This window comes from Malaclemys terrapin, chromosome 12, assembly GCF_027887155.1.
Source record: "Malaclemys terrapin pileata isolate rMalTer1 chromosome 12, rMalTer1.hap1, whole genome shotgun sequence".
NCBI lineage: Eukaryota > Metazoa > Chordata > Testudines > Emydidae > Malaclemys > Malaclemys terrapin.
In genome coordinates, this window is record NC_071516.1 from 43,624,298 (window position 1) to 43,632,046 (window position 7,749).

General features: G+C 40.8%; 1 pseudogene; it reads left to right on the forward strand.

Moving 5' to 3' along the window:
• The first annotated feature begins 473 nt into the window (after positions 1-473).
• On the forward strand, positions 474-1,344 carry LOC128847019 (olfactory receptor 12D1-like; annotated as a pseudogene).
• Positions 1,345-7,749: the final 6,405 nt, after the last annotated feature.

Here is a 7,749-nt window from a genome sequence, read left to right on the forward strand (position 1 = left end):
TTGAAGGTCTAAATAAATGTCAACCCATTCTTCTTTATCTAATGTTTTGGTCACACATTCACGTAATTCTAACAGATAAGTGAGACCCCATTTTCCTTTGCAAAATCTGTGCTGCTTAGACACTATGATATCATGATCCTCTGGGTCTTTTATTAATCTATCTGTAATTATTCTTTCAACCCCTTTACCAGGCTCATATGTTAGTCTTACTAATCTGTAATTCCCTGGATCACCTCTAAGCCCTTTTTAAAATGTAGGGAAAACATTTGCTAGCTCCAGTATAATAACTGATTCTGTGATTCTATCAAACTAAGAGGATGCTGAAGTACATTTCAAAAAAATTAATTATTTTTTTTTAATTATTCATTTAAAATTTTTATTCACAAATATAAAACTTTCAGCTCTACTCCTCGTGTGGAGCGATACGAGACACTCTGCAGCTATTCTGTCTCCTTTTCTTGTATATTCCAGTAATGGAGAACCAGACGGAGATGAGCGAGTTCATCCTTCTAGGCCTGACCAACCTCCAGGAGCTGTGGTGCTTCCTCTTCATTCTCTTCCTGATGATGTACTTGGCCAGCATGCTGGGGAATGGGGCCATCATGGATATGGTAATGGTTGAAACCCGGCTTGCCCAAGATGCTGGCTGGTTTCCTTTCAGGGTACCAGACCATTTCCTTCACTGACTGCCTCTCCCAGCTTCATTTCTTCCACTTCCTGGGCAGCAGTGAGGTCATTCTTCTGGCTGTCATGGCTTATGACCTCTATGTGGCCATCTGCAACCCGCTTCGCTATATGCTGGTCATGAACCCACAGGTCTGCCTGCTCCTGGCAGCAGCCACCTGGACCACCGGCTTCCTCCACTCCCTGCTGCACACGGTCATGACCTCCAGACTGCACTTCTGTGGCCGCAACCGTGTCCACCACTTTTTCTGTGACATCAAGCCCCTGCTGAGCCTGGCCTGCAGCAGCACCCGCCTCAACCTGAGCCTCCTGAACATCGTCACTGGGACCATCGCTCTGACTCCCTTCATCATCACACTCCTCTCCTACCTCTACATCATCTCCTTCCTCTTCCTGAAGGTCCAGTCGTGGGATGGCAGGAGAAAGGCCTTCTCCACCTGCACCTCCCACCTCACCGTGGTGACACTGCTCTATGTGCCGGTCCTCTTCAATTATATGACACACTCCGTGGGAGGCTCCTCAGAAAGGGACATGATCATCACCCTCATGTACACCATCATCACCCCAGTTCTGAACCCCCTGATCTACACCCTGAGGAACCAGGAGGTGAAATCTGTCCTGAGGAAAGCACTGGGAAGAAAGCTTCTCCCTGGGAAATAATTAATAAAGTAGAGACAATACTAAAAAAGTATCTCTGATATTATCAAGGGAAGTGGAGAAATGGACAGTAAGGGAAAATCCTGCAAGATGCACTTGAAAATACACTATATTGAACCATATTAAGTACTGGATTTTTTACTATTTGCATTACAGTATTGCCTGGAAATTACTTTCTAGGGAACCATTCTAATTGACCATTGTCATTATTAATTGTATTACAGCTATACCTAGAATTCTACAATACCATTGATGTTATTGTTTTTATTATGGTTGTGCTTAGTAAATCTACTGTTGTGAATAGCAGTGGACAGATATTTCTTTTTCCCCAGCATGGAAAAGTTTAGTGAAAATCGTATGGGGAAGTCTTTTTTGGCTAACTTTTCAGTGGAAAAGTTTCACTGCTTATTGAGTACCTGAAAACCAAAAATGTTTTTTGTTTCTCACAACCAAATATTGAAAAGAATACAGCTGAAAACTGTGGGGGGAACATTGGAGGGATATTAAATGAATTATTTGTTTTGTTTTGGGTTTGTATTTTTTTGATTAAAAATTGAACTGTTCAAAGGAAAGCAGACACGTTCCATGAACAATTTTGTTGAGTCAAAACCCAGCTTTTCCTAAAACGAATTTTTAAAAAAACGATGGATAAGTTTAGACCAACTCTACTTGGGAACCATTATTATGAATTGTTATTTTTATTAACAGGAATGCTAGTGATGATATACAGAAGGTCATGACAGATTTTCATTTTGACTGGATTTATAAATCTTTAGATTTAAGAAATGTAAAAATCACACACACTCGTCATTAAAACATAACATGGGTATTAAAAATGAAACAGTATTTGCATTTTTCATCTGGCTTGGTGAAGATCAGGTTGAAGATATCAAAACTAACCACTTTTTAAAACAAATGTTGAATGGAATGTTTGACCTTTATACAGATCCCTGTTGGCAAAACCCACATATGCTCTTCCGATCTGAACGATTGAAGGATTGGAAAACAAGCCTTATAGTGATAGAGACAAGGATCTAAATCTGTTTATTTTAAGCAAGAGAAGGTTAAGGGGTGATTCGATCATACTCTATAATTACCTACATGTGATCTATCAGCAGATATATAATATAGAACATGCACACGTCTCGCTTCCAAGGTCTCACTCCTGAAGGGCTACAGAACAGAGATGGTTAAAAATAGAGATCATAGGCAACTGAATTTCAATGTGATTTGGACACCCAACTTCCTTGGGCTCCACTGAAAATCCAAGACATAGACAATTACTCTCAGCCTGTTACTTTTCAAATTGGATGCAGATGTCTTCCAAGATCAAAGAACAAATGTGGGAGAACTTTTGCATTTTAATATGGCTAAATGTAAACTTAGATCTCAGAACAAAGAACGTAGGCCATGCTTATACGATGGGGGGCACAATCCTGAGAAGCAGTGACTCTGAAAAAGATTTGGCGAGGGTTGGATAATCAGATAAACATGAGTTCCCATCACAAGACTGTGGGCAAAAGCGTTAATGCGATCCTGGTATACATAAACAAGGGAATCTCGAGTAGGAGTAGAGAGGTTACTTGACCTCTGCATGTGGCACTGGTTCAACTGCTGCTGGAATCCTGTGAGCAATTCTGGCATCCAAAATTCAAGAAGAATGTTGATAAATTGGGGAGGGGTCAGAGAAGAGCCATGAGAATGATAAAAGGATTAGAAAACCTGCCTTGTAGTGGAATTTTGTTTTGAAAAAAACTGGAAAAAAAAAACATTAATCAATTCATAGATTCTGCGGCCATTAGGGACAATTGTGATAATGTAACCTGACCGCCTGTATATTCCAGGACATAAAAATTAAACCTGACAAGGTTCAAACTTTCTGTTGTCAGAATAGAAAATTTCAATATTTTATTTCAAAATGAAACATTTAATGTGTATCTAATCCCTGGGCGAATGGTAGAGCATGGAACACCTGCTGTGTGACTTTCCATGGCTTTCTTTAGCAGACTTCCCTTCAGAATGTGATGATCCCTATGCATTGAGCAATCTATCATTCAATAATAACATGTCTATGTGTTTTAGTTTTGTATAGCACCTATTGGTGTGTTATTGAAATGATTCTCGCATAAATTTTATAGTGCTAAGCATAGGCGCCAATTTACTCAGATCCCAGAGGGTGCTCAACCCCTGCTCTGTCCCTTGCCCACCCTCACTCCACCCCTTCCTCCAAGCCCCCACCTTGCCCTGCCTCTTCTTGTCCCCTCCCCCCACCTTTTCCTGCCCCTGCCCCTGCCCCTACCCCTGCAACCCTGCACCTCCTGCACACCACTGAACAGCTGATCTACGGTGGGCGGGAGGTGCTGGGGGAGGGGGAGGCACTGATCCAGGAGCTGCCACAATTTTTTCTGTGGGTGCTCCAGCCCCGGAGCACCCTCAGAGTCACTGCCTATGGTGCTAATCTTGAAGTCCTTCCTCGAACAGAAGTTCCAACATGCCTGATTCTCCCTTCATCCATCCTGGTGTAAATCAGTAGTGACTCCATTAGAGTCTATGAGTCTGATTCCCCTCTCACTTACTCTAATTCTCCAATAATTCTATTGGAGTCAAGGAAGCTGATTCCCAACTCATGCCCCATAGTGTAAAGCAGGAGTAATTCCATTGGAGTCAGAGCACTTACGCTAGCTGAGAGGGAAGAGCCAAGCAGGGGGCTGGGTTCCAGGCACATGGATAACCCAGGGAAAGCAACACAAGGGGTGGCATGAGGTGATGGGGGAGGGTTAGCTCAGTGGTTTGAGCATTGGCCTGCTAAACCCAGGGCTGTGAGTCCAATCCTTGAAGGGGGCATTTAGGGATCTTGGGCAAAAATCTGACAGGGACAGTATTTAGTCCTGCTGTGAAGGCAGGGGACTAGACTCAATGACCTTTCAAGGTACCTTCCAGCTCTATGAGATAGGTGTGTGTGTGTATATATATATATAAGAATCTGACCCATTCAGCTACAGAGAAGATTTAGCACAAAGCCAAATAAGAGGAGGCAGAGGACACTGTGGGGTACAAATAATACAGCTCAGTTGTGTAAAGACACTGGGGCAATTTTGTTCTCAACTATACTTGTATCAATCTGGAGTAAGTCCTTTAATGTCAATCTATGTAAGGTACCTCTATTTGTTGGAATATGTAAGGGTTAAGTAAAGACATGTTTTTTGCAGTGTTGTTCATGACACCAGATGTTAGAAGAAAAAGGAGCAGGTTGACCCAGAGGCAGGTATGAGTACAGGCTTCTTTATTGTGATACTTGTTCCCCTTGACCCAATTGTCCAGTAAGCACTGGATTAGTTACAGCACACTCTTTTTATTTGAGTTGATATGTAAACGCCTACATCTGCTACAACACCCCAAAAACCCTTATTAAGTAATATAAACTCCCATACTATGATCATACCCACCCCTCTTGACTGATTACAGCATTACGCATATTATACACACATTTTTCCCTTGAAAATATATTTGTTTGCAATAATTTGTTACTACAAGTTCCCTTAATCTGCAGTTCTCAGGGGAGAGAGGAAGGGGCTATGAGTAGTTGTCAGGGGAGGGAGGAAGGGGCCATGGCCCAAGGCTCGCTTATGTAGCTGGGAAAGGAAGGGAGGAAGATATAACACTTCTTTACCCAAAAAGTATCCTTTAGAGCCCCACATTTCTTATGCAGCTGCAACACTTATCAATTCTTAACAAGGAGAATGGAGGGGAAAGGTGTAACACTTTATCTATCAAGTGAAGGAATAGTGCATGCCTGTGCCTACCCCCTGATACCATGCCAGCACAGCAGTGGTTTTCCATGTCTTTACTTAACCCTTACATATTCCAACAGTATTGCCCATTATCCACTGTAGGTGCCTAAATTCTTTTAACAATCCTACTAGGTGCCTTAATACCTTTAAAAAACCAACCCCAGGTGACTTGTTTATTATCACATAGGGAGTCTGTAGCAGAGGAAAGATTTGAACCTGAAAGGTCTTAACCACTAGCCTGCATTTCCTGTGTTCTTAAAGTAGTCTGGACTTACCAGTATATCTGAGAGCGAGATATGGTCTATTGTGTGATGAAATAACTTAAAGCAGTAAAGAGAGAAGGTGGGTGAGGTAATATCTTTTATTGGACCAACTTCTATTGGTGAAAGAGACAAGCTTTCAAGCTACATAGAGCTCTTCTTCTAATATTGTGGGACCAACATGGCTACAAAAACACTGCAAACATTAAAACATTAAGACACACAAGCCAACATCAGCAGAGTGAAAGCAAAGTTAAAGGGTGTTCTTAACATAGTGGGTGTGTAGAGGTTTTTAGCAAAGAGGTGGAGTGATAATTGGTAGAGCTGGTCAGAAAATGGGATTTTCCAGTTCAAAGCCACTTTTCTTTTCAAAATTTAAGCTAATTAGAGAAAACTAATCAATAAAAGCAATGGTCAAAACTCAAACAACACATTTGGAAATTATCAAAACAAAATCTTTCAAGAGACACAAATGGGAAAGTTTTTTGCAGATTTTCTGTTGATGAAAATTTCTGAGGTTTCAACTGTTCATCCCAGTTCTGGGTGGGAATAATTTTTTCCATAATTGAAAATTTTTGTGCGATGGGAAAACCATTTCCTGCATACCTCTGTAGTGGACTGCTACTGTGGTCCAGGTAATAGAGCATTAGGTTAGGAGACAGTGGGTATGTCTACACTGCAAAGAAAACCCCACAGCACCAAATCTCAGAGCCTGGTACAATTGACGAGAACTCGCGGAGCTTGGGCTGCAGGGAAAAACATTTCAGTGTAGACATTCCCAGTTGGGCTGAAGCCCAGGCTACAAGCCTTTTACTCTGTGACAGTATTCAGAGATCGGGCTCCAGCCCAAGACTGAATGTCTACACTTGCTATTTTTAGCCCTGCAGCCTGAGACCCATGAATCTGGGTAAACTAAACCAGGCTTTCAGACTCAGCACCATGGAATTTGCAGTGTAGACGTAACCTGAGGTTCTAGTCCTATCTCTGTCAATGACTAAGGCAGCAGTTTTCAGATTTCATTGAATACAGCTGAAAACTGTGGGGGGAAAATTGGGGGAATTTTTAATGATTTTTTTGTTTTGTTTTGGGTTTGTAATTTTTTTATGAAAAATTGAACAGTTCAAAGGAAAGCAGCCATGTTCCACGAACAATTTCGTTGAGTCAAAACCCAGCTTTTCCTAAAAGGTCAATATAAAACCCAGAGCTTACCTAATAATCATGTTGATGCCAATCCTTTTAGTAACCAAAAAATAAAGGTTTAATAATATAAAAAAGAAAGAAAAGAAGATAGTTATTGAATGGTGAAAGGATCATATACATACAAGTGATTTTCAGTATTCATAATTCAGGATTACAGCAGTAATGGAATAAACTGCTAGTTTACTAAAGTCTCTCTGGAATCACCCAAACAGATTGGGGGTCATGAGAACTTCTTTAGATCTTACTTGGTAGAAATCTGGCCCAGGGAAATGAAACAGGAAATAAAGGGAAAATGGAGATATCTCAGGTGTTTGTTTATATCCTCTGCCATGTGCGTGGAAAATTACTGTTCCAAACACAGCCAACAGCCCCTGTTTTTGGAAAGTTACTGGAGCAAGATGGTGTCCAGAGTCACATGAGCATATCACATGTCCTTACATAGTTGGCTGAATCACAGGGTGATGGTCAGTGTCTGAGGCATCCTCAGGGAGAGCTATCTGGGTGGGATGAGTTTCTTCTATGGTCCATTGTTAGAGTGAAGTATACTCAACGGGCCATCAACACATAGCTATCTAGCCTTGTTATAAATCTATTTGTGAGATGTCAGACAAGAACAGACACGTTTGAGATACAAATACATATTCATTACTTTAGCTATAAAGATGGCACATAGATTTAACTAGGATAATCATATTTGCTGGATTGTAAATTTTCCATTCAGACCTTACATCAGTTTGTGTGTATGTGGTGAAATCGACTTTTACTAATAAAATTCAAATCATTCTGAGCCTGAATATAAACTATTATAGTTCCCAGACAGATGCCTAAGATTGGTAGAATGGAGTTTAGAGGAAAATTTTCTTTTCTTCAACTGAGTCACTTTATCTAATACATGCATTTGATATCACTTTGGGTGAAATTCCACAAGCCAGGGATTTTCAGGTAAAACACCCAACTCCTAATGCATCACAATGGAGTAAAGTGCCTAACTCCCTTAGGCACTTTTGAAAATTGCATCCAGAGAGACAGCACAATTCCAATTATTATTATCGCTATATGACAATAGGTGTATTTATACAGGCCAATTTCTGATCATCGTGGATACTCATAAACTGGGCAACAATAAGACTAAAAACGTAAACTATTGTTGTAATATG